Below are 25372 nucleotides of genomic sequence, written 5' to 3' on the forward strand. Positions count from 1 at the left end.
GATGGGCCATTAACTAACGCTAAGAAGATGGAACCTTATAAACATGAAAAGTTGTGAAAAGGAAAACTGTAAGATATAGAAGCCCCACGTCAACACTGCTGTCCATGCACACGGAGACCCGGCTATTTCAGTCAATACAAAAATGAATGATGCTATAATGGTCCACAGCAACTTGGGAAGAGACTCATTTTGACAGGCCCTAGGAATATGTATGACACTTTATGATTTGCTTTCAGGAATGTTCTGATAAACTGACTTATTTCTCCAATTTTTAACGATTGTTCTATACACAGATGTCTCCAGTACAGAAGCTATCTCCCTCCTTCCAGGAAGTGTGGTCTGAGGAAAGAAGCGTGATTAGATTAGAGGGGCTGGGTGCCTGGACTGCTGGACACTATTCCTAGCTTTGCCACTAACTCACTTTATGGCTTTGGGCAAGTCATTGATTTCCCGTGCCTCAGTTTCCCCATCTTTAAAGAGAGAATAGTACTAATCCATCTCACAGGGCTGCTGTGAGGTTTAATTCAATTGTTTGTAAAGCCATTTGAGGCCTTCAGCTGAAATGCATTAAATATGTATTCCATTCTATAATCTAAGTTCTCATACTATTCCCATCTGAGTGCCTTATTACCCTGTTATCCTTACACACAGATAACTCCTCCTCCCCCAGATTATTGGCCAAACTGTATCATTTCCACAATTAGAGAGACAAGGTAGGTGAGGTAATATCTGTTATTGGACTATCTTCTGCTGGTGAGAGAAAGCTTTGGAGGCACACTCAGCTCTTCTTCAGGTCTGGGACAGGCACTCAGGGTCACAGTAAATGCAAGGTGGGACAGATTATTTAGTGCAAGTAGTTAGGACATATTCCAAGGGACCATTCAAGGCAGAGTGATGCTCAGACTACCTTTCCTAGACTTGAAGAAGAGCTGTGTGTGGCTCGAAACCTTGTTTCTCTCACCAATAGAAGTTGATCCAACAAAAGATACACCTCTACCCTGATATAACGCTGTCCTCGGGAGCCAAAAAATCCTACCGTGTTATAGGTGAAACCATGTTATATTGAACTTGCTTTGATCCACCGGCGTGCACAGCCCGCCCGCCCCCCTCCCCCCGAGCACTGCTTTACCGCGTTATATCCGAATTCGTGTTATATTGGGTCGTGTGTTGTATCAAGGTAGAGGTGTATTACCTCACCCACCTTGTCTCTCTAATATCCTGGGACCAACATAGCTACAACTACACTGCATGCAATCATTTCCACAATGTCTGGGGCTCTGCTGTACCATCTGAGGGTAAAACACTTTCCAGAATTAACACAGCATGCATGTGCCATGCAGCCTGTCCTCAGTTAGCCTGTGTCACAGTCTCCAGTCTCTTGTCTCTCTTCCCTCCTACAGTGTAATGTACAGCACAGAAAGTCAGCCCACCCAAAAGCCGGCATATACAGTTCCTAACAAGGCAGCTATTAGCTGACTATCAATAAGCATGGGTTTTTTTTGGGAAGAGCCGACCCTATTTTTATATTGTGCAATTCATTCATTTTATCTGCTTCTAAATGTTGCCTGTGTCAACAGCCTGGCAGGGATGCAGATAAAAGCCACATTACAGTAATCATTGGGGTAAGATAAAACAGGGCCCATTTCATTATTTATAAGGATGTGGCTAAGGCTAAGAATAAACTGCCGTGGTGCAACACGATTAGAACAAGTATGACAATGGCTTAGAAGCTTCTTTGCCCATTAATAATGAAGGGAACCTTATCACCTTTCTCTAGCTCAGACTGTCAGTGCTTCCTCGTGTTGGTCCAACAGTCTCTTCCCATCGGAATTTCTCTCTGCTGAATGGAGTTCTCTTGGCCACTTGGCTTTCAGGGTTATTTACATTTATTCATCTTGTTTATTTGTGCTCTAGGGAGCAACAAAAACATGGAAATTATGATTTCAGATATTTCCCTGTGTTGTCATCACCGCAAATGTCATATAGTAGTTTGATGCAAGCAGTGCCATCCTATACTGTGATTCCAACAAGCCACAAATTAGTCTGGCCTTTGGCTTGAAGTGTGTTGTATTAGGAACATTTTGTAGATGGACAGAAAAGCGAACAGCCCTTCCATAGCTCCACTCAGAGCCATGCTCTTGGGCTTGTATAATGTGTCAGGTTTAGTATATTGAAAGCAATGCCAATCCCACCTCGCTGTGCGCTGCGCTTTGTCAGAATGTGCTGACACCCTCTTCTAGACTGGCACACTATGGCTCTGCTCTCAGTGGGATCAGGATGGAGAGAGCTACAATCCTAAATACAGTTCTAACTAGTTTGGTTCTGATCCTAGTACAGATAAGGCCTAAGACAGAGCTATCTTCGGTACTTATATGGTCCCCATTATGGAGTATCTGAGTGCCCCACAGTCTCTGGCATATTTTTCTCCCCAATACCCCTGTTAGCCGGACAGTATTATCCCCGTTTTGCAGATGGGGAATCGAGCCACAGAGAGACTAAGGCCTGGTCTACACTACATGGTTAGGTCAACGCAAGGCAGCTTACGTCAACCTAGCTGTGAATGTTTCTACACTTAAATTTCACTCACACCGATGTAAGTGCCCTGCTGGACCGACTTAATAACGCCACCTCCTCGACTGTGTAGAGTCAAGGTTGATGTAATTAGGTTGACGTAGTGTCAGGGTAGACACTGTGTTACATATGCTGACCATTACTGGCCTGCAGGAGCTGCCCTATAATGTTCCACACTGACCGCTCTGGTATTGTTGTGAACTCCGTGGCCCAGGGGTCATGTACACAGGAAGCTGCCCCTCCTCTTTAAAACTCTGTGCATTTTTGGAATTCCTTTTCCTGGTTGCCCAGCTTGGCAAGCACACCTAGCAGCTCTCGCCACTGTTCAGTGCAGCCGCCCAGCTGATCATGCCGGCTACATGCTCCAGACGTGCTGCTGCCTGGAGTAGAGAAGACGTATTGCATCTCCTATGCCTGTGGGGAGAAGAGGCTGTGCAGGCACAGCTCTGATTTGGCCACAGAATGGTGGATATCTATGAGCAGATTGCTTGGGGGATGCAGGAGAAGGGCTACAACAGGGGCCAAGCAGCAGGGCCGTGTGAAAGCCAAGGAGCTGTGGCAGATGTACCAAGCGGCCACGGAGGCCAACAACTGAACTGGTGAGGAGCCACAGACCTGCCACCTTTACAAAGAGCTGCATGCCATCCTTGGTGGAGACCGCACCACCACTGACCCACCAGAGTTTGGCAGAGAGCAGCACGTTTATTATATTGATAGCTAAGCTCAAGGGGAGGGGGTTACAGTCACACTTGCATACTCACACTCCCAGGACAGGCCTGGCACTGGAGATGTCAGGATCTTTCAAGGTAAGTGTCCCACAGCACAGCGATGGATGGTGTGATGAAGATAAGTCTTCTCGAGGCACAAAGGAATGCAACGCAGCAAGCCTCTGGCCAGGTGGTCCAGGCAAAGGGCCTTCACGGGAGGTACAAGCTTGTGAGTGCACTCCTGAGCACAGGGCCCCTTCCCCTTTTAAGGACCTGCTCCTCATGGCCTGCGACTAGAGATGACTTGGCTGCGTCTGGTTGGTCACATCCCACCTCAGCCAGTGTCCATGGGTAAGTAAACAACGCCAGTGACTCCGCAAATGACCAAAGGCACATTCAACTGTCATTCTGCACCTGCTGAGCCAGGAGTTGAAGGGCTCCTTGGTGCCGTCGAGGTGGCCAGTGTATGGCTTCATGAGTCATGGGAGCTAGGGATAGGCTGGGTCTCCCAGGATGTTGGCATTTCAACATCCCCAGTGGTAATCTGCTGGTTGGGAAAGGAAGTCCTTGCTTGCAGCTTTCTGAACAGTCCTGAGCTCTTAAAGATGCGTCTGTAAATCACCCTCCCTGACCAGCCCACATTGATGTCGGTAAAGCATTCCCGCTGATCCACCAGTGTTTGCATTACCATAGAAAAGCAGCTCTTTCTGTTGATGTACTCTGTGACAAAGTGTCTGGTGCTAAAATAGGGATATGAATGCCATCTATCGCCTCACTGCAGTTCGGTAAGCCCTTTGCTGCAAATCCCTCCACTATGTCCTCCACACTGCTGCGAGTCACAGTCCTGCATAGCAGGAGGCAATTAAAGGCCCTGCACACTTGCATGATAACGGCCTCTGCAATGGATTTCCTGACTCCAAATTGATTCCCAGCTGACTGGTAGCAACCCGGTATTGCAAGTTTCCACAGTGTAATCGCCACTCGCTTCTCAACTGTCAGTACAGCTCTCATTTTGGTGTTCCTGTGCTGGAGTGAGTCTGGCACACAGTCCAGGAATGTGTCCTTGTGTATCCGAAAGTTCTGCAGCCACTGATTGTCATCCCAAACTTGCATGATATTGCGATCCCACCAGTCAGTGCTTGTTTCTCAGCCCCAGATCCAGCACGCCACCATCTCCAGCTGCTCCGCGAGGGCCATCAACAATCTTGCATTGTTTCTTTCTATGTCCCACAGCAATCTAGCCTCCAAGGAATTATCATGTTTCCTACAGCTCCTCTTGCAGCTCTGCTAATACTGCAGGATCAGACCCCTCATGCTTGTGACGCCCATGACAATAGTCCAGAGCCGTGCAGGCTCTATGCTTCTGTCACAGATGGCAGACAGTGAGAAGGGACACGCAGTTTTGCAGGGATTTTGAAAAGAGGTGTGAAATATTACGGGACTCAGCTGAAATTATGGGATGGAGAACACTGCCTTATGTAAAGCTGAACCCACGCTCCAAGTCACCCCGAGCGACTTGTTTCGGTCCCTTGAGGCATTGCAAAAACTTCCCCAAACACCCTGAGAATGGTGGCGAGTTGCATGGTGTGATACTTCCCCACGGTACCCTGCACTCTGTGTTGATACAAGTGCTCCTGGTGGACGCACACTGCCAAAACAAGGAGCGCAGTGTGTACACACACAAGCAATATAATAACTGCAATGGCTGTAAGCTGACGTAACAAATGTTGACAAAATTTTGTAGTGTAGACATGGCTCACATGACTTGCTCACTCAGGAAAGTCTGTGGCAGAGCAGCTTCCTCCTCAAATCCCTCCCACAGCCTCAAGCCAATCTCATTCCCTCCACCTCCTCTCCCCAACAATGTCCTCCCTTCTCTTAAATCTCCCCAATCTCTTCTACTCCTCCCAGTCTGTTCAGTCCAAATCTTTTCATCTCTCATCCTCGTCTCTCTCCTCTCCTTCCTGTTTCCTCCAATTATCCACTTTCTACTCTGTCCAATGCCATCACTATGCCCCAGAAATCTCTCCTCCTTACTACATCCTTTCAGCCTGTGCTAACCCAAAATTTTCTTCTTCCTTCTGCTAAGCATTCCAGACTTCTTCTTCCCAGTGTTTCGTCTCCCACTTCACTCTCTCCTTCCTTAATTCCAAATGCCCTGTCTTTCATCCATCATCCCCAACCCACGTTCTGCTTGCTTACAACCTCCGCTGTGCCTATTTTCATGTCTTCCCATAGATTTCACCAAGAAAGCTCATGGCGGGATCTTCCCAGTGACCTGTCATCTGCCTCACATCCCCTCTTCATCCTCTCTTGATGCTCCCCAAGGTTTCCTTTCAACTATTGGCATCCCCCATTCCTCTTCATTCCTACAGTCTTCCTGGCACTTCTCTTTTCCTGTTTACCCTCAGGATTCCTGGGAATTCCTTCACTCTCAATTGGTATCCCCAATTTTCATGCCATCCTCAGTTCCCTGAAGTGTCACCCCTTCCCCACCCACTCCCAAAACCTACCGGCCTCCTCCATGTCCTACTACCCCCTTAATCTCTTGCCCATTAGCACCCCTCACTTTTCACCAAATCCCGTGTTGCGTTCCCTCTTGACATCCAAATTCTCAAGTCTTCCTCATCTACCTTATCCCTGGCATCCTGTGTCTCAAGGATTCTTCTGGTATGTTGACCTCTCATCCTAAGAATTACCTTCCTCCAAATTTCCATCCTGCTGATCCTCTCCATTCCCCCTAATTATTTCCTGATTTTGTGATCAGCGTAGACAAGGCCAAATCATGTTCAGTTTTGCACCAGCTAACTCAATGCTTAAAACTCATATTTAAAGCATGATTAAATTTCCTAGTATAGACAACTCCTTAAATGGCTGCCACCTGCCATGCCAGAGGTGGTTGGGCTTCAGTGTTGAGTATGTATGTTATTAAAGTGGTTTGGGATCCTTTGGAATGAAAGGATAAAAACAGAAAATATTATAAATGCTTCTACTGAGGTAAACAAAACTATATTTCTTCCCCACAAGTCATGGCTTAAGAAATATTAACAGCAATGCCTGAGATGTTCAGCTCTCCCTATACCACTTTCTCTCAGTTGAAAGGAAAGTGTAGAATATTCCTGATGGTGTTAAATTTTTCTGCCAATAGCTGTCTTGTGTTGATCTTCTCATCAAGACTTTCTTCAAACTGATCAGTGCTGTCATCAACTGTGACTACTATAGCAATTAAATAATCAATTTAAGGATTAGAATTATAACCCATTGCAATCAAATTTGTCTCACTGTCATACTGAACTTTTTTCTTGAAAACTTTTCAGGTTTGGCTTGAAAATTTAGATGTCAATGATGAGATTTTTAGATATCTATGTTTTTTGTCAGTGTCTCTATGGTTTGCAGTTACGGCATGCAATTTTCGTTATGTCTTCATAAAATGAGTATAAGTAATGACAGCTGTAACCAGACTTTGATTAAATACCTAAGCAGTGGACACTGGATGGCTCACTGGGTTGATGATGAGATATGGAGCTTTTCACTTCTAGCTCACTAATTCAAATCCAGCCTCTGTAAGGGAAGTATAATTATCCATGGCTGTTTAGTGGACTGCGTCAAACTAATCGGTGGCCTAATGTGAAAAGGTATCCACATCATGCACAGAAAGCTACCATAACTGACACCCTTTCTGGCAGTTTCAGCAAAGAGGCCAAGAACTGAACGTGTGTGGAGACTGAGCCATCTTGTTCCTAATGGAGGCCCCCTCCAGTTCAATCCTGAGGCATGCTGGAGGGCCAAGGTGGGGACTGTCCATGTTGTCCTACTTCTGTGGATAACAAAGGTCTCCAATTGCCAGATTTACCATTCTAGCACCTTTTTATATTTATATTTATATTTAAGAAAGAAAAATAATCCTGTATTGCTCCATTAAAAAAAGTCAGGGGTGTTTATCGAACATTTATGATTATTAAGGTAAAGGCTTCTCTTACACGAGCTGCTCCTGACTCACTAGATTGATTTAAGAACAGTTTAAAATTACAGCAGGGATTAAGTATCCCCTAAAAGGTCAGACAGTTGATATAAATGTTTAACAATTTTGACATACTGTAGTTCAAAGTACAGTCTGCCACCGTGTGCAATTTATTTTTACATGTACTACTTCCAAATGGATGAACTGGAGCCTTTGACAAGTGGCGTATAGGTATGAGAAACGGTATTAAACCAGCATTCCAGGAGAGCTGTAAAACTACCTCATGTCACAAGTGAGAACACTCATGAGAAAAACAAATTCACTAACGTAACAACAGACACACAGAGAGCTTTGTACGATAGTCAGCAAAATTCCACATACTGCTATTCAGACTATCTGGGAAACTATTTTCTTCTGTGTTCTGTTTAATCTGACTGAATACCGGAAAAACAAACATGGAGGCCAAGATTTTTCAAAAATGGCTGTTGATTCTGCATGGTTCAATTTCTGGATACCCAAGATGAATTACTTCAAAGGGTCCTGATTTTCAGAGGGTGGATGCTCGGTGCTTTCTGAAAATCAGGTGCTGAGACTAGGACACTTCAGTTTGTGCACCCAAAAATGGATGCATCCAAAATCACTAATAACTTTTGAAAATCTCGTCCAGGGACAAACTAGTACCTAGTTCTTTCTCCTGAGCTCTATTCACTTGTGCTTTCTCTCAGCTGGCTAACAGCTACACCCTTCGACTAAGAGAGAGCCTGTAGAACACACAACAATTATTATTCACCTTCCCCTTTGCTATCAGTCTTTGAACTTACTGTCCTGCCCTAAATAGGTCTGTGCATTCTGTGCATTTGTAGGTAGCCACTACCACACTAAGCAAAGACAATCCAATAAACCCAAGCTAGTTTAAAACAGAAACAATCCTAAAGACATTCAGTTGCTTTGAATTTTAAAGGCCAAGGTAAATGCTAGGATTTCAACTGCAGCCTTCAATGCAGACAGCAAGTTTATCAGCTCAGATGAATCAACCTACCACAGTGGCCTATCTTGCTTTCTTCTGCTAGAAAAAGCAGAAGTCAGATTTAGTGGTTGGAGCAGCGGTATAACTAGACAGACCAGGAGCTACAGACTGTCTGAGCTATCATACGACTCGATGAAAAACCACAGGAAGTCCAATGAACAGATGTAGAAATAAACTGCAATAACTTTGCTACCACAGAAGTTCAACGACATTTTTCCCCTGCACCTAAAGATGAGAAAGACAGCAACACGAGTAGCCGACTACCCCGGCATTGCTCCAGAGGGGCTAATGCCATTTAAAATTCAATACCTCCTCAGTACATTTAAAAAAAAAAAGTTATGATTTAGGACTCAATGTCATGCCAGTGGATGATCTCCATTTAGAAACAAAACATAAAGGCAATGGCAGATGGAACTGGCCTAAGACTGAGTAGATTGGTATAAGTGGTCTCACGGTAGCCTACGTATTGCTTTGGATGAAAAGCTGGCCCAGTCAAATGGACTGGGGCAGTAACAGGGGAAAGGCAGAGTAGCAAAGTATGGGGTTACTTACACGACATGGGAGACACTTCCGTTTCTCAAATATTGTATCTGTATATCGTTTCTAGAGAGACACTGCAAGGGATGCAGGCTCGTAAGTCATTTAGGTGCTTTTGAAAACATTAACCTAAGTCCCATTTTAAAAAGAGACGTAGGCACTTAGCAGCCAAACTCCGGTTGACTTTCAGGGAAACTGAAACTCTTAAATCAGTTTGAATATGGGACATAGGTGCTTTTGAAAATTGTACCCTTAGTTTCATTTAGCAGCCCTGTGGCATATTGTCAAATTACGGGCTTGATATTGGCTCTGCTAATAGGAGTGCTGGGTGGGGAGCAGCTGTGTGATCAGACTCTGCATTAGCAATTCATCAAAGCTAGCAAAAAGAATTAGCTAAAGATTCAGCATGAGAGTGGAGCCTTACTGCTAATGTTATATGCATCACAATGAAACTGTATCCTTACACGGCTAATTAATGTACTGGAATGAAATAGAGGCTTATCTGTTCTTATAACATGTCAGTCCCCCACAAATATGCCAATATACAAGGTGTTAAAGATTTCATCTGTACAAGACCACCAGCTAAACAGCTCAGAAAAACCTAAGAGGTCTTTTCCAAGACTTTATCCCAACAGTCTCAATTTGTGCCAAACTAATAGCTGACCAATCAAAGTGATGCAACAGCTGTACTTTGTACCCATTCCCTGGGATGTATAAGATGACTATGTGCTTAGGAGGTGTCTGGTTTTCCATAATTTCTGGAAGGACATTTCTCATCTGCTGTTTTAGGATACCAGATTATATCCCTGAAAGTGGTACTTCAGTTCTTTCTGGGGAGGCCATCGTGTTCCTCTCTCTTTGGTTCCATCAGCAATATTTGCATCACTTCTCTTTTTGCTGCTGACAGAGAGTCTATCTGACGTGGTTCAGTTAAGTGTCTGTGTGGTGTGCACCACATCTGCCTCAGAATATTTTTTTCAGATTTACAGAATAGATACCAACTATGAAAAACTCGTGTTGCGAGAGACAGAGGAAGCCACAGGAAATGTACTAGGCAAAGCAAGATTTGTAGATTTTATGCAAGGATCTCTGTGTGTGGGCTGGGTGAGGATGATCACGGAGGGAGGGAAGCTGCGAGTGGGAAGTTTGTCTAGAGAATGAGGAACAAAGGGAAAATGAAGAGTGAAAAAAAGGGAAGGCTTGGAAAACGTCTGCCTGGGTTAAATATTTTATATACACCTCTACTCCGATAGAACACTGTCCTCAGGAGCCAAAAAATCTTACTGCATTATAGGTGAAACCGTGTTATATCGAACTTGCTTTGATCCACCGGAGTGCGCAGTCCTGCCCCCCTGGAGCGCTGCTTTACCGTGTTATATCCGAATTTGTGTTATATTAGGGTAGAGGTGTAGTGTGAACAATAGCATGGACTGTACAGAAAATCAGTTGGGGAAAATGGTATTTTTGTGGGGTAAGTCAATTGTCCAGGTAACCCATGCTCATCTTAAGTGAAGTGACTGTAATTATGCCACATATTTACTATTAGCTCTAATAAAACACGTAAATTTACACAGCCCTTTACAAATCCAGATACAAGACTCCCTGCCCTGAAGAATTTACAATCTGAAGAAACAAAATGTTTCAACAAGTTTAGGTCACTGATAGTATCCTTCCTGAAGCCGCACAAGAATGGACCAAATGATGAATGATTGCTATGGCCAGTTGTTCAGCTAAGTCATGGGTGAGTAAACTTTTTGGCCTGAGAGCCACATCAGGTTCCCAAACTGTATGGCGGGCCGGGCAGGGAAGGCTGTGCCTCCCCAAACAGCCTGGCCCCCACCCCCTATCCGCCCCCTCCCATTTCCTGCCCCCTGATTCCCCCCCTCAGAACCTACAACCCCCGGCTGCTCCCTGTCCCCTGACCGCCCCCTCCTGGGAACCCCACCCCTAACTGCCCCCCCAGGACCCCACCACCTCTCCAACTCCCCTTGCTCCCTATCCACACCCCCACCCCCGACAGGCCCCCCCAGGACTCCCACGCCTATCCAACTGCTCCCTGTCCCCTGACCCTCTCCCCCATCCAACCGCCCCCTGCTCCCTGTCCCCGACTGCCCCCTGGGACTCCCTGCCCCTTATCCAACCCTCCCGCTCCCCGTTCCCATACCACGCTGCTCAGAGCAGCATGTCTGGCAGCCGTGCTGCCCGGCAGGAGCTTGCAGCCCTGCTGCCCAGAGTGCTGGTGGCACGGTGAGCTGAGGCTGTGGGGAAGGGAGACAGCAGGGGAGGGGCCGGGGGCTAGCCTCCCCAGCAGGGAGCTCAAGGGCCGGGCAGGACAGTCCCATTGGTTGGATGTGGCCCGCGGGCCATAGTTTGCCCACCTCTGAGCTAAGTGTTGAAGAAGCAGCTACAGTAGGAATAAGGTCGACATGTTATAAGATGATAAGCCATAAAGAGGTGTAAATACCCAAAGAATGGAAATCAGTGGATTGTAAAAGAAGAACCACAGCCACAAAGAGGAAGAAAAATATTGTCAGCCATTGCAAGATCTGTTTGGGTCCATAATAGGTTTTCCTGAAGATACATGTGTAGTCTTTATCTTGTAATGGGGAGAATACAATGGTGGTGCTGCTGCAGATGATAATGAATAACTGCATGACAGCATATAAGAGTGCTGAGGAAAGTTTTCAAGACTGAAACCCTGGGAAATAAATCAGGGGAATTTTTAAACCCACTTGAATAAACAAGCAAGCAAACCACCGAAAAAATTATATAAAATGGTTCCAGCTTCTGACTCTGCTGGAGCATTTGTGATATCAATAACTGTTAGACAGATAAGTAAAATCCTTTGGATGTTTTTGAATTTGGAAAATTAAAAACTGAAAAACAGAATAATCCCTAGACCTGTTTCTCACTGGCATTAAAATAGATCACTGCAAACCACACAAATAGAGATGAGCCTATTGGACTAACAGAGATAACCTTTATTGACATGAAATGGATGTATATTGCTTCCTAACTAGGGATTTGCAGAGAACGCACATTTTGTAATGAGTAAATGCTATTTTTGTCAGTGTAAAGGAAAAGGTAAATGAGTTTACAGCTCAAACTTCTCGCTCTTCATTCAGAACTCATACAGCTGTAGAATGCTGGGTAAAGCTTTTCACAACAATGAAAAAGCAGTGTGTTTGGAGAAACTATTCTGATTACAAATTTGAACTGTTTATATCACATAAGCAACTATAGATTTACTGTAAAATATACAGACAAGATGTTGATATTTGTAACTTGATCAAAAGTACAAAAATATGGCTCCTGGTTTACAGACTCTGCAAATCTTATTCAGGCACAACCCAGACTAAAGTCAGGAAGAGCTGTGCCTGTGAAAGACTATAGAATCAGGCCTTCAGACTTGCCCGTTCTTCTGTCGACATAGCTACCGCATCTCAGACTCAGACTCGTAGACTTTACGGTCAGAAGGGACCATCACGATAATCTAGTCTGACCTCCTGCACGTTGCAGGCCACAGAACCTCACTCACCCACTCCTGTAATAGACCCCTAACCTGTGGCTGAGTTACTGAAGTCCTCAAATCACGATTTAAACTCTTCAAGTTACAGAGAGAGACTACACCATCTACACTAGTTTAAACCTGCAAGTGACGTGAGTGGATTAACTATGCCGAGGAGAAAAGCTCTCCTGTTGGCACAGTAGTGTCTTCATCTGCTGCAGTGTTTTAAGTGTAGACCTGCTCCAAGAGTGAAACCCTGGCCCTATTGAAGTTACTAAGGCCAGGATTTCACCTTAAGTCACTCCCATCTGTCAAGTGTTTTAACGTCTTCTAGTTACATTTTAAATGAATTCCATGCAGTTTACTTTATAACCAGAGGACCTGTGTGTTCTGCAGAATACACAGGAAGCAGAGTCCTTTCATAAGTTTACTGTTCTGAGTACAAATGTGTTTTAAGACCAGCTCTGATCAAGGTGTAGGGTTGTCTAATAGGAATTAAAATGGAAGCTAAACAACATAATACAGGCTAGAAATTACTGTGTTTTTACATGGTTCAAAATTAATCTTGTATCTTTAAAAAAAAAAGAAAGTGATTTCTAAGTCTTTCATCTCTGACTTTTGTAAACGGATCATGTTTAAAACCTGCTCCCTTTCAAATATGCTACATCTAAACTCAAAACAAAGAAATTGACTTAAGGAAATCATGAATCCCAAGTGCACAAAGCAGACCGGGAAAAGAGGGGAAAACCCCCTCAAAGGTCTAGACCTGGAATACCAACTGGATTTGTTCTGAATACAAATTGCAACTAGATCATACTGCCAGAGATAGGAAATTTAAAAAATTACTGTGTGTAACCCACACACCTCCTGGGCGTGGTGTTCTGCTCCATCTAGTGGCACTGAGACCACTGAGAGAGATAAAATGAGTCTGCTCTACAGCCTTAGCTACCAGGCATATGGCTTTTAGCTCATGCGGTAGAAGCTCATGCACTATGCTCCAGCAGTCCCTGGTTCAATCCCACCCCTTGATGATCGGGGTCTGTTGGTGTTACACATGGGTTTATATAAAGTGGGATTGGGGTTCCTGAGCACCGTGGATCAACACTGTTTATTAGTAGCACAGGCGTTTCTGTAACTGTAGTTCAGTGCCTTGGACAAAGCTAAGAGTGCCCTCAGATCCATAGTTTCACATGTGCAGTGCTAGCGTTTATACAATGGGCGAATACAAAACAAAAGGAATATTGGCTAGTTCAGGATTTGCCAGAGGTTTTGAGGGTCTTACACAGTGTGTGGTTCTGTGCTTATAGAGGTATATTTCTGCTTGGTTTCAGAAGGAGCACATTTATAGAGGAGCATGTCAGAGATAACAAGATTGGCTTTGAATCCAAGAACCTACCTATATAACGCAGGGCAAAAATCTTCTTTTGACTGCTCACACAGTAGATTTTCTATTGTGTATTCTTTGTTTGCATTGCATTGCATTGACATTAATGGGAATTTGACTTGGCGAATGAGTGCAGAATACACAACACAGTTTTGCACATTAAGGGGCTTCCTTGGGACTCAAGATTCCTGGTTTCAATTCCCAGTTTCACAGAAAACTTCCTCTGTAACCTTGGGGAAGTCACTTAGTGTGTGTCTGTCTCAGTTCCAACCTGTAATATGGAGACAAGAAGACTTTCCTACCTCCGACGAGTGTTGTGAGGATAACTGCATTAAAGATTATGAGGCACTTAGATACAGTATGATAATGGGAGCCATATAAATGCCTAAGATAGACAGACAAAGTGCAGTGCTAACATGCAACAAATGTCCAATATAACAGATGAAAAAATGGGCTGGGACTATACTGCATCAGTGATAACACATTCAATCCTAAGGGACTTGAGCATCGAGTGTAAATGAGCATCGAGGTAGATTTTTAACACAATTTTATGGCTATTAAAGCAAGTGAACATCTTTCCCTTTTAACGACAATTTACAAAGTCACAAAGCTGCAACAGAAATGTGATCTCTCCCTCCCCAGGCCAGCAGAAGGTGTGGAAGTATCTGGGGAGAAGGGGGGAAGGCACAACATATCACCCTCAGACTACTCTCTTGGTCAATAAAGGGAGTGGCGCTGGCTTTCTCGGGGGAGTTGCATCCGGCACAAACTAATTACCTATTAGTACATAGGAAGAAAGTCAGTCCAGTCCAAGCCTTGTACAACAACATGAACTTTGATGTTCAAATTATGACAGTTTATAAACAGGTAAATGCTCTTTGAAGGTTGCAACTGACACCACAAAGGAAAGGGTTAAAGCAACTCTTGTGGAAGTGCTTTCACTTTGTCCCAAGTTTAATGTTTTAATCTTTGCATGGTTACTACTACTGAGCTCAGTTTCTGGGTCTGTCCTTCTAATCGCTGGGTATTAGAACATAGCACCCTTGGGTTTTTTGGAAAATGAGCACTGCACTGGGTCTCCCTGCAGTAGTCTCTCTTGCTGAGCTAGGAATGGCCCCAATGGACTGTGAAGGAAGTACCATCCAATGAAACCCTGTCTAGACTACAAATACAGCCATGTTTTGGTAATGAGCGCATGAAACGCATCTGGCCTGGAAACAGAACTGAATCGTGTCTCCACTGCAGCATTCCACAACACACCCACGTGTCAACTGTGTCTCTGCATCTGCACTTGCACCAGCCACACTGTGTATCAGTGCATTCTGGAAAAAATCTAGACAGCTATCCTATATGCCTCAGCAGGGGATACCGTTCCTGAAGGATATGTGCACAGAATGGCACCAGCAATATACAGAACTATGCACTCTGGATACCATGGATAAAATTACAGCCATGTCTTCACTCTGTACCGCTCATAAAATATGCAATATTACAAACAATGACAAAGATATTTCAATTGTCTTGTCAGAGACAGTAAGGTGCCAATTATCTTCTCAAAAGTTAATCACATGCTTTTATCTCTTGTTAAGCAGATCTGTTACAAATCTTACCTATGAAAAATTTAACTGCCTAGAAAAAGAATCGCAAAAAGTTTTAAAGGGGTCTCTAAATGTAAAACACACACAATAATGTTCTGAGAGCCAGAAACAGCTGAATAATGAATTCACTCATTGTATTTAGTTATTCATTCAGAGAAGAGGATGTACTGCAATGTCCTGTACATAAATTTTATAGCCATCCACACGTTAATGAAAATATAGGAAATAAACTTCATATAGAGAGCTACTGTACTTGTATCTTCAAAGTCACAACAGCAAAGTGATGACGCTTTCACTGCTATTTTGATTTTGAAAGATGAATGGTATAAAAGAGAAGGAATGTTGTTTACTGTGGAACTATTTTGTGCTAGAGATACCATCTTCTAAACATGCTCCACCTATGTTAACAGACAAACCCCTCATCTAGTGCTCCCCCATAACAAGAGTGATGTTCTACTACAAGAGCACAATCAGATAAAAGCCCTCATTACAAGCTGACCTACCCTCCTCTCTCCCCCCGCCCAGATACTGTAATCCACCAACTGCGCAAATACAATTCAGACTGGGACTGAACCAGGGAGTTCTGATCAGCAATATAAAATAACCATACTGCTTGTTTATTACATTCCATAGCAACAAAAGAAACAATTAAGCTTCAAGAACATGATGAACATTTTATGTTTAAGCAATAAGCCAGAACAGGGCATGCATTACTGCTCCTGATAGGTGCTTCAGATATGCCGGGAGGTAGGAATGCAAATTCCGATCTGGCTCATTATTAGAGCATTATTTACAAACAGGACAATTTGGAGCATTATTGTGTTTTCAAATTCTTTTTCTGGGTACTGTTATGGCTGCAGTAGTTTTCTCTAGGGAGGAAAAAAGAGGAAATTTTTGTTGTCCTCCTATTAAATTGTGTCTTTTTTGTTTATCATGAAGAAGAGTCACCGGTCACCCGTGAAACCTCTGGTGTTTCTTTCCCCATTTCTGATTGGTGCCCGTAATGAAACAGAAGGGGTAAAGGGAGTTGGGAGTACAAACTACACTTTAGGTAACACATTTATGGAGTTTTCTTTTGAAAGTTACCATTTAAACTGCAGCCAGGTCGGTTTAGGTTGGACATTAGGAAAAACTTCCTAACTGTCAGGGTGGTTAACCACAGGAATAAACTGCCTAGGGAGGCTGTGGAATCTCCATCATTGGAGATTTTTAAGAGCATGTTAGACAAACATGTTAGATAAACAGTCAGGGATGGTCTAGATAATACGTAGCCCTGCCTTGAGTGAAGGGGACTGGATTAGATCATCTCTCGAGGTCCCTTCCAGTCTTATGATTCCATGATTTTTTTCGGAGACTTCGCCATTATCCCAGGATTTAGTTATGGATGCTTCCCGTTTCACCCACAGAGGCAGGGAATAAAGCAGACATCAAACTCCAGGGACTCAGTAGATGAGCTTCCCGAAAAATAAAAGTCTAGGAGGTTAAAACAGACTTTTACAATTTTTTCTTTTTAGCTGTGTAAAAGTTGTAATGTTCCCAAGTCCTAGAGGGTGGCAAGAGGAGGAGCACAGTGATTCAGTTTGCATAGTTTTCTAGTGACGAGGTCCCAGATGTGCTTTCACTGGAAGTTGGTGTAAAGCTATGACACTATCCACAAGGTTCAATCAGCCAAATGACATTGCTTTGGGCAACTATCCCTGATGTCACTCCATCCAGGTCCCAACCCCCCACTAATCTTGGTTTCATGCACTGAGTGGAGAAATACAATCTCTGTCCCCACCCCACCATGCCAGAGCCAAGTTGAACAAGTTCTCCATTTGTCTTTTTATTGCTGACTTTTACAGCAGATTTACTTCTGCATCACAGGGCTCCGTGCAACTCACTTTGTATTTTATTTTTACATAGTAGTAGCCCACAGAGATGAAGACAGAACTGATATCCTCTTCCCCCCCCCACCCCCTAAGTATGTCGCCTGCATGGCGTGCCAAGCCTGCAACATCCTCCCCCTTAAAAAAAAAAGTGTCTAGGAGAAAGCAGTGGTGTATGTTTCTGAAGGAAGAAGTTCTTTTTGATTTTCTACATTTTAATCTGAGGGAGCCAGACCTGTAAATATTACAAAATGATAACAATTACTTAAGAACAGAGACAGACTTACTGTCACCAACTGTTAACTTTCTGATCAGGGCAGCCTAGGAAGTGGACCCTTATCTGTCTTAAGTTCAGGACATGCTGACTAACATCCCTATTCAGTCTGCAGACCTTTGGCTCTGTAATCTTTGTGAACTGGAAAATGTACACTATGACTGACATACTCCCTTCTGAACTAGAGGCTCCGCAAACAGAGAATCGTGCTCTGAGATAAGCAGGCCCCCCACTAAAATGTAGGAAATCAAATTAATTTGTATTCAGAAGAAAAATATAGAAGTGTAATGACAGCAAAGCCTTTGCAACTTCAGTACATAGTGGAAAAGAGACTTTGGGTGAGAGAATAAACGAGAGAAAGAGAGAGAGAGACAGACAGGGAGAATATGCATTAGCTTAGGGTGGAGGGCATTTAAACTTATCTGTGTTTGGGTGACTGCATCATTTGTGAGTAGCAGAGTACAGGAGGGTCTTGAGTTGGTGACTGGGTCACTCTTACAAGTGAATTGCTCTCTATCGTATCTCCCCATACTTAGCGGTTTGTATAATGGAAGCTTATAGGGAAGCAATTTTTTTATTGACACAATAGCCGCACTCTATGTGAAGGTTTCACTGGAAACAGAGACTCTTTTCACATTGTGATAATGCATGGGAACGATTTGGGCCTTCTATTTTGCTGCACTAGGATGGAATCTCTCTATATCCACTCACCCTAAGTGAGTTCAGGGTCCATGTGTCCCCTATCCCATAGATCTTATGTCGATGGCATGAGGGAAGTGGTTCATAGGATGCTGTCTCCTACTGCTGCTGATTTTTAAAGGGCAGTTTTGGTAAAAGAATTACTGTGGCCCTTTATTACTCCACAAATCTGCTCTCTGTGTGTACGCAAGTCACGTCTGCTACCTTGCTGACAACAACTCGTTTTTGCTGCTGTTAGCATTGAAGAACAGAGCTGTGCAAACCCCAATGAGAGATAAGGTGGGTGAGCTAGTATCTTTTATTGGACCAACTTTTGTTGTCCCGCTCACCAACAGAAGTTGGTTCAATAAAAGATACTACCTCTCCCAGCTTGGCTCTCTAATATCCTGGGACCGACACGGTGGCAAACATTGCATACAAACCGTAATGAGATCAGTTAGTGAGGAGTTCATGACCAGTACCCAGTTGTTTGGTCCACATGAGATCGAATCTGAGGGCTGGGCTCCCTCTCCACTTGCCCTGTTCTTTGGCCAGGAGATTGCCTGCCTTGGTCTTGGGGTATGCCAGTTGACTGTACCTGCGCAGCAGGCTCTTCAGTGAGATGAGTCCCATTACCCTACCCATAAAAAGGGGCTCTGCATAGGGGTAGTCTGCACCTTACAAGACTTGGGAAACATTCCCTCTGCCACATCTGGATCTTTGCTGAGCAGGAACAGATACAATACGTCTTAGCTTAAACTCTTGCTGTGGCAAGCCAACTCCCATAGATTCTCTAGCAGGTGTGTTAGTAGGAATTTGGGGATACATCCAGTGAAACTCATGATGTTGCGCTGCTTACTCCCCCAGTAGAACTTTGATGGATTGTGGAATGCAGCAGCTGTCACCCCTAAAAACAATGAGACTGTCACCTGACTCAAGGGCAGAGGGACAGAAACTGGCTATTTGGGCCACCAGAATTCATAGAGTTTGTTGGGACAAGGGAGAAGTGTGTGAACATGATCAAGGACCTCAGCTCCTGTTTGCAAACCTGCACCACGGGCTGATGCTTCAAATGTATGGACCTTAATCACAGGCTAAATTCACATAGATTCAAAATTCACTATAAGCACTTCACCCCAGCTCCACTGCATAGCTAGAGGAGAGTTATGGAGCACTAAACAAACCGCCCCCTAAATTCTAATTACAGAATCTTTATCACTACTGCTGGAATAGTTGAAAGAGTGAACCCCATAGCTGGCTTAAAAAAAAAAAGTCAACAAAAACAATCTTTCTAAAAAAGAACAAAATCAGCTTGATAAAAGCATTTGCAACTTGTACTGAAAGTTGTTATAAAATTTAACCCATGGACTGGAATGCAGTTGAAGCAACTATCAGTCAACAAAGCACATTTGTTCCTTATTTTCATTTTTTGGGTGGTTACTGTAAATATTCTAAAATTTATTTCTACTTAAGCATTCAGAGGAAAGATATTTGTATTGTTCTTAGTGGTTAAACATAAACCAAAACTGCAACAAAAGTTGTAGTCTTGCCTAGAAATCGTAAGCCATATCTCAACTTTATTTTAGGCTTCCTAATTTAAACAAACACTGGAGTGAAAATTTGTCTAATCACAGAAAAAGTCTTATTTTCTACTCCATTATCTAGCCCATCTGTCAGCCCAGGCAGCTCTGTTCCATACATTATATTCTTCAATATGCCAAATGTTATTGGAAGTTTAATTGAAAAGACTGATATAGAAAGCATTTTTAACATTAAAAATGTCATAGCAGGAGAGTTAGTGAATGGCAGTTAGGGTTGTATGATAGTTTCCATTCTAACCTTGTATTCAGTTGCTCATAAATTTCTAAATCTTGCAGCTTCTGGGCTAAAGTTTTCTAGACTTGGCCTCGGCCCAATTATTAATATTATTTTTTGAAGTCTGGAAAAAAGTATTTCAGCCATTTTTAAATACAAGACTGAAAAGAAAACACCGACTTTATTACAATAAAATACAATAATATAAATTATTATTAAAAATGAGATTTTTTTGAAAAGCTCTCCAACCCAAAAAACTGAGGGTAAAAAGCTAACACATGGTAAGGAGGTAGCCCTCACTGAAAGGAAATGCCTTTGAGTATTCTTGTGAAATTTTCCTTTGATTTGACCCGAGTTACAAGTCCTTTGGAAATAACATGTCATGCATGCGCAGTGCATTTGGCACAGGGCTTTTCACTACACTAATAGTGGGTGTAGCTAAGGGAGGCTGCACAGTGCATGGTGAACTAGCTTAGCTAGATAGAGAAAAGTGTCATGAGAAGAAGGGATCCATGGGAGATGTCATCTTCCTCAACTGTGTGGCTCCTAAGATTTGTAAGAGAGGGGCTCTCCCCCACAGCGCTTGTAAGGGACAGGGTGTTCTGGGCTTGTTTAGCTTGATAGTTTTGGATTATTGACAATTTGTTGCAAAGCCAGAGGAGCTTTGAAGTCCTGGATAGTGACATTCCTTTTATGTGCTCTTAAAAATATTTGAATCATCCTTAAAAATAAACATGGTTTAAATGACACGGGGGTTAAATGGCCTGCAAAGTCAGAGCAATTTTGTGAATACTTGGGACTTGTTCATGCTCCATTTTCCTGTTTGAACAAAGTCCTCTAACGTCAAATAATTTACCTTAGTGTTTTCTTTTGTCCTGTATCTTACAGTATCTTTTTTGTTTTTGCATCAGTTTCTTTAAGTCAATGCCTAACCAAAGCAACATATCTAATACAACTGGTGCCAGATAACCAAGAGAAACTAAACTGCAATGGGCCACACAGTATGCTATGCTTTGTGTGTAGTATATCAGGTCTTTTGCTCATCACTGCATTTCTATGAAGTCAGACCTTCCTATCTTTCTCAGCGTTGAAGGAACTTTTAGGGCCTACTTAAACTACTAGTTTTTTATTTTTTACTGCATCAATGCCAAACAAGGTAGACTGACTTACAAGCTATGTCATCCCAAGGCCTGCCTAGAAAATCAGATTTTCTATTGCCTTACTCATTTCCAGCTGATCTCATTGTGGAACTTCATACTACAATGAGAAGTCTAGTCTAGACTGTAGCTTGTGTAAAGAGAGAAAGAGAAACATTTGCTTTATTTCTCTTGGTCATTCAAACTCCCTTTAAAGACGGGAATTTGTATTTAATGGGCTGCCCCCTCCTCCACAAGGTTTTCAAAACATCTAATTTTAAGGTCGGGTCGCACATTCATCATGACAGCTTAAGAACAAACACAAAAAAGCCTTGGCTTTTGCTAGGACTGCTCAATCAGTGGCTGTTCTTCAATAGGAAGGAAAACAAACCTTTGTTGGTGGAAATATAAAAACACCCCTCCACCCCCACCCTGACAATGTCCCTGACAGTCCTGCAGATCAAGCCTTCCCTCCACATCCCCTCACTTTACACCCCCGCAGTGCAGCCTTCCTCCTTATGGATAAGAACTGGATGAAGAGTCCCTCTGGAGCCAGTCAATGACACTCAACGGAAGGAGTCATGAGGCACTGAACCTTCCCTTTTCAAGGCTCAGCTTGCTACCTTTTGATTGAGGGAGGGAGAACCGATGAAATGGCTCTTCCAGTGGCAGGACAACTATTGCTAGGCTCACCACAGGATAAGCTATGCATTATTAATTATTATTATTATTTAAATAATCAAGTTTTGATACATGGAAATTTTCACGATATCGATTTTGCATTTTTATAGCACCCCTCACCCCTCACATTTGAGAACATAAACCAAATGTTAACTGCCTAGTGGTGAGGAGGTAAGATCCTCCATGGGCAAATTATTGCACGATTGCTCATTATGGGAGTTCTACTCTTTCCTCTGACGTGTCTGGTACTGATCACTGTCCAAGACAGGACACTGGACTAGACAGACCATTGGCACAGCCCTACTGGTTTTAAAACACTGGAAATTAGCAGCTACAGTAACAGTCAATGTACCAAGGGGCACAACAAAACTGTAAACACTCCCAGCTCCAACTCCAGTATCACAAAAGGCTCCAGAATCAAGCAAATAGTTTGGCCACTGGATGTGGAACACTAAAAAGTTTTAATATTATTTGAAAAGTTAGAATTTGTTTTTATGGGCCAATCACAGGTTAGTTCATTTGCACTGTTTTTTCTATTCAATTCTATATAGGCTTTTATACTGCACTCATCACAGCAGTGTCTGAGTGCTTGTATTTCACGCCTCAACAGGTAGCATGTGAAGCATCCACAGTGATGCCAAAAGATACACTTAGACCTTGTTTGTCTGGAGGGAACTGACTCATACGGCTATTCCAGAATAACTATTCCAGGATAATGTAGCAATCCTGGAATAACTCCCCCGTGTAGACACTCTGTTCTGGAATAAAAGTGACACACCTCAGCCCTGAAGTGTCACCTGAAACCCAGCTCTGCTAATGAACCTCAATGCTTTTGTGCAACAACCTATTCCATTCCAGTCTTTGGCCTCTGCCAATCATATCAAAGGACTGCCAATCATATCAAACATTTATCTGCATACCAGTAATTCCTACAATGTGCAAAGTGACGTCTTTGAACAGGAAATACACTGTCCCTGCCCTCAAAGAATTTACAATCAAAGAATAAAAGCAGCTCATGAAGGGTAGGGCAGAAGGAGGCAATCAAGATATATACAAGGTGGGATTTGCAAAATCACCCACTGTCAGCCTAACTGACTTCCACTGAAGTCCATGGAAGTGTTACCCTTGCCTTTGAAGATCTTGCCCATAATGTTTATGCATACTGTATACTTACATTACTATAACCTACTGCCCCCGGACCTGTCCATTCTCAACTGCCTAATATTTTGCAGGTGTTAAGACAGAACTGTATTGTGAGGAGGAGGAAAAGTCAGTGTCCTTACAGATCAACTAGTGATAAGGTCTATGGTGGTTTTATGATGGCAGCTATCCATTTGGGATCATTATGAGCCCACCAAATATTTTTCCACTTGTGAGGCAAGTCTGTATTTGAATGTAGGAGCCCATGGGTGAAAGACTAATGACATTTGTTTTCTGGGGCACCTTTCACCATTAATTCTTTCATTTGTAACAGGAAGGATGCCAAATGCAAGCACTTAGGGCTTTTATTTACTTTCTGGCTTGAGAATCTAGGGGAAAAAAAGATGAACCAAGTCTCTGTTTGAACTTTTCAGTTGCATGTTCTCTACACTGTGTATGTGTTTTAAGAATGTTGCTTGTTAGCAGGAACATTTTGTTTATACAATCATAATAAAAACAAAATGGCTACCTTTGTAAGACTTGTAAGTACAATTTTAGCCTCAGACACAGCTTTGAAAATGTATGATTTTTATGATTCTCAATTACATCAGTGACAAGGCTTCACTGGATGAGACAGAATCATTCATCTATTCTTTCTTGCAACGGCTTGTCCCGGCAGGGTCCAGACTGTGAGCAAGGCCACTAGCTGGCACCAGCCAAGGACTGGTCTTGTGACACCACGTCCATCTCAGTAGGTGGTAGACAAGACGTCCAATTCTCTACCGCAGGTTGCTGGGTAGCGCTTTTCAATAACAATTTGTTAATGAAAGACGGATCCAAAACACTGACAAAGGCTGAGCATAAAGAACCCTAAAATATTTTCCTTGTGATCCATTCTTAATGAAAAAGAGAAAAAGCTATAATGATAAAACTGCAAAGGATCCTGTTTACAGGATCTTGTCATAAGAACGGATGAAAATTAATTAAGGCTGGTTTTAGTTGCTACTGCCATCAATTAATGCGGGAACCACTTCCAATCATAATAATTACCATATGTGCACTGTGCTTTACCTCTGGGCCTGTTAATTCCACACATAAGAGGATATAGCTATAGACTGCATTAGAACACATCGATGTCACAATAGAAATGCTCCTATTGTAATATTCTGTTACACAAACTGAAATGATTTGGGTGATAGGGAAAGAGGATTCAGCTCTGATCACCAGACAACTTGCTGGTGATCATTCCTCTATCTGTCCTCAAACACAAAAACAGTATTGCAACAGAAGAATGACAACAGCTCACTTAGCTGTTTAGCAGACAAAGCCTTCATAGTCTTGAGAGACAGATGCTGTCTCCTAGATAGTTGCAACATTGTTCCGGGTACGTTTTGTATCAATGACTCTCCCTCCTCATTGTGATCTGCCAGATTATAGATTTATGTTCAGAGCAGCAGTAAGTGCCACACAGAAGTGCTACATAAACTGCAGAGCAACCCTTAAATCTGAGTATAATGTCATATTTCCCAGTAAAAGATGTACTTTAATTTTACTTTATCAATTAACTTGAATTTATATATGTATATCTGATTTTACAGGTTTAGTATAATCTATGGAAACTATATACATAATAAAAGATAACGATACCCCAAATACCTTTAAAAATTGTTTGTAGCCAGTAGGGGGCAAATGGTTTGTAAATAAAAGTAAAATGCAAAGTTAAAAGTAAAGTGCATCCAAAGATGAACATATCCTGTTTATACTTTTCATGTACATCAGAATAAATTTAAAAAAAAATGATCTGGTCCAGTTGTGGCCAAGATCACGTAAACTAGATTATCTATTTTAAAACTTAAACTTCCCAGTAAGCAATAAAACATTATCTGTGTTTTTCAAATGCATGCGTCTCTCAATTTTGTTCCTTCTACTTTATGCACAAGTTGATCAGTGACATGAAGAATATGCCTAATTTGCCATCACACTGAATCACAAGTTAAAAGCATTCAGGTATGATAAAACTGAGAATTGGTTGAATATCATTTCTAACTATAATGCAAAGAACCTGAAAGTAAAGGTTCAAATTATCAAGTTCACTATCTTCAATAAGTTTATATAGTGAGAATGCACGTCAGCAACCTCATACAATATTTAAAGTTAAAAAGGATATGGAGTCTTCTTAGCAAAGTCATAAAGAACCTAACAAGAGTAAACAGTTAATGTGTTCTTGCTACTTCTGAAATTAGGAACAAACCAGATTTCGTCAGTGAGGTTTGGCAACGTGAGAAATCCTGTAACCAATTTCATTTCCTGATAAATGAACGGTCCACAGGGGAAAGTCAGCCAGAGGGTTTCGGAACTGTCGAGTGCTCAGACATTACTGAAAGACTCCTTGAAGGAGCCAGACAGTCTATTGCTTATCACTGCTGAGCCAAATAGCACCATGCAAACATTGGAACTGCCAGATTCCATTTAGAACTCTTACTGAAG

At 42.6% G+C, this 25372-nt stretch overlaps 1 protein-coding gene across 2 annotated transcripts in view; it reads right to left on the bottom strand.

Annotated features, from left to right (window-relative positions):
* Positions 1–25372, bottom strand: part of DYM (dymeclin) — a 334338-nt gene that overhangs the window by 2904 nt on the left and 306062 nt on the right. The window lies entirely within an intron of this gene.

This window comes from Mauremys mutica, chromosome 6 (assembly GCF_020497125.1).
Source record: "Mauremys mutica isolate MM-2020 ecotype Southern chromosome 6, ASM2049712v1, whole genome shotgun sequence".
NCBI classification, from domain to species: domain Eukaryota; kingdom Metazoa; phylum Chordata; order Testudines; family Geoemydidae; genus Mauremys; species Mauremys mutica.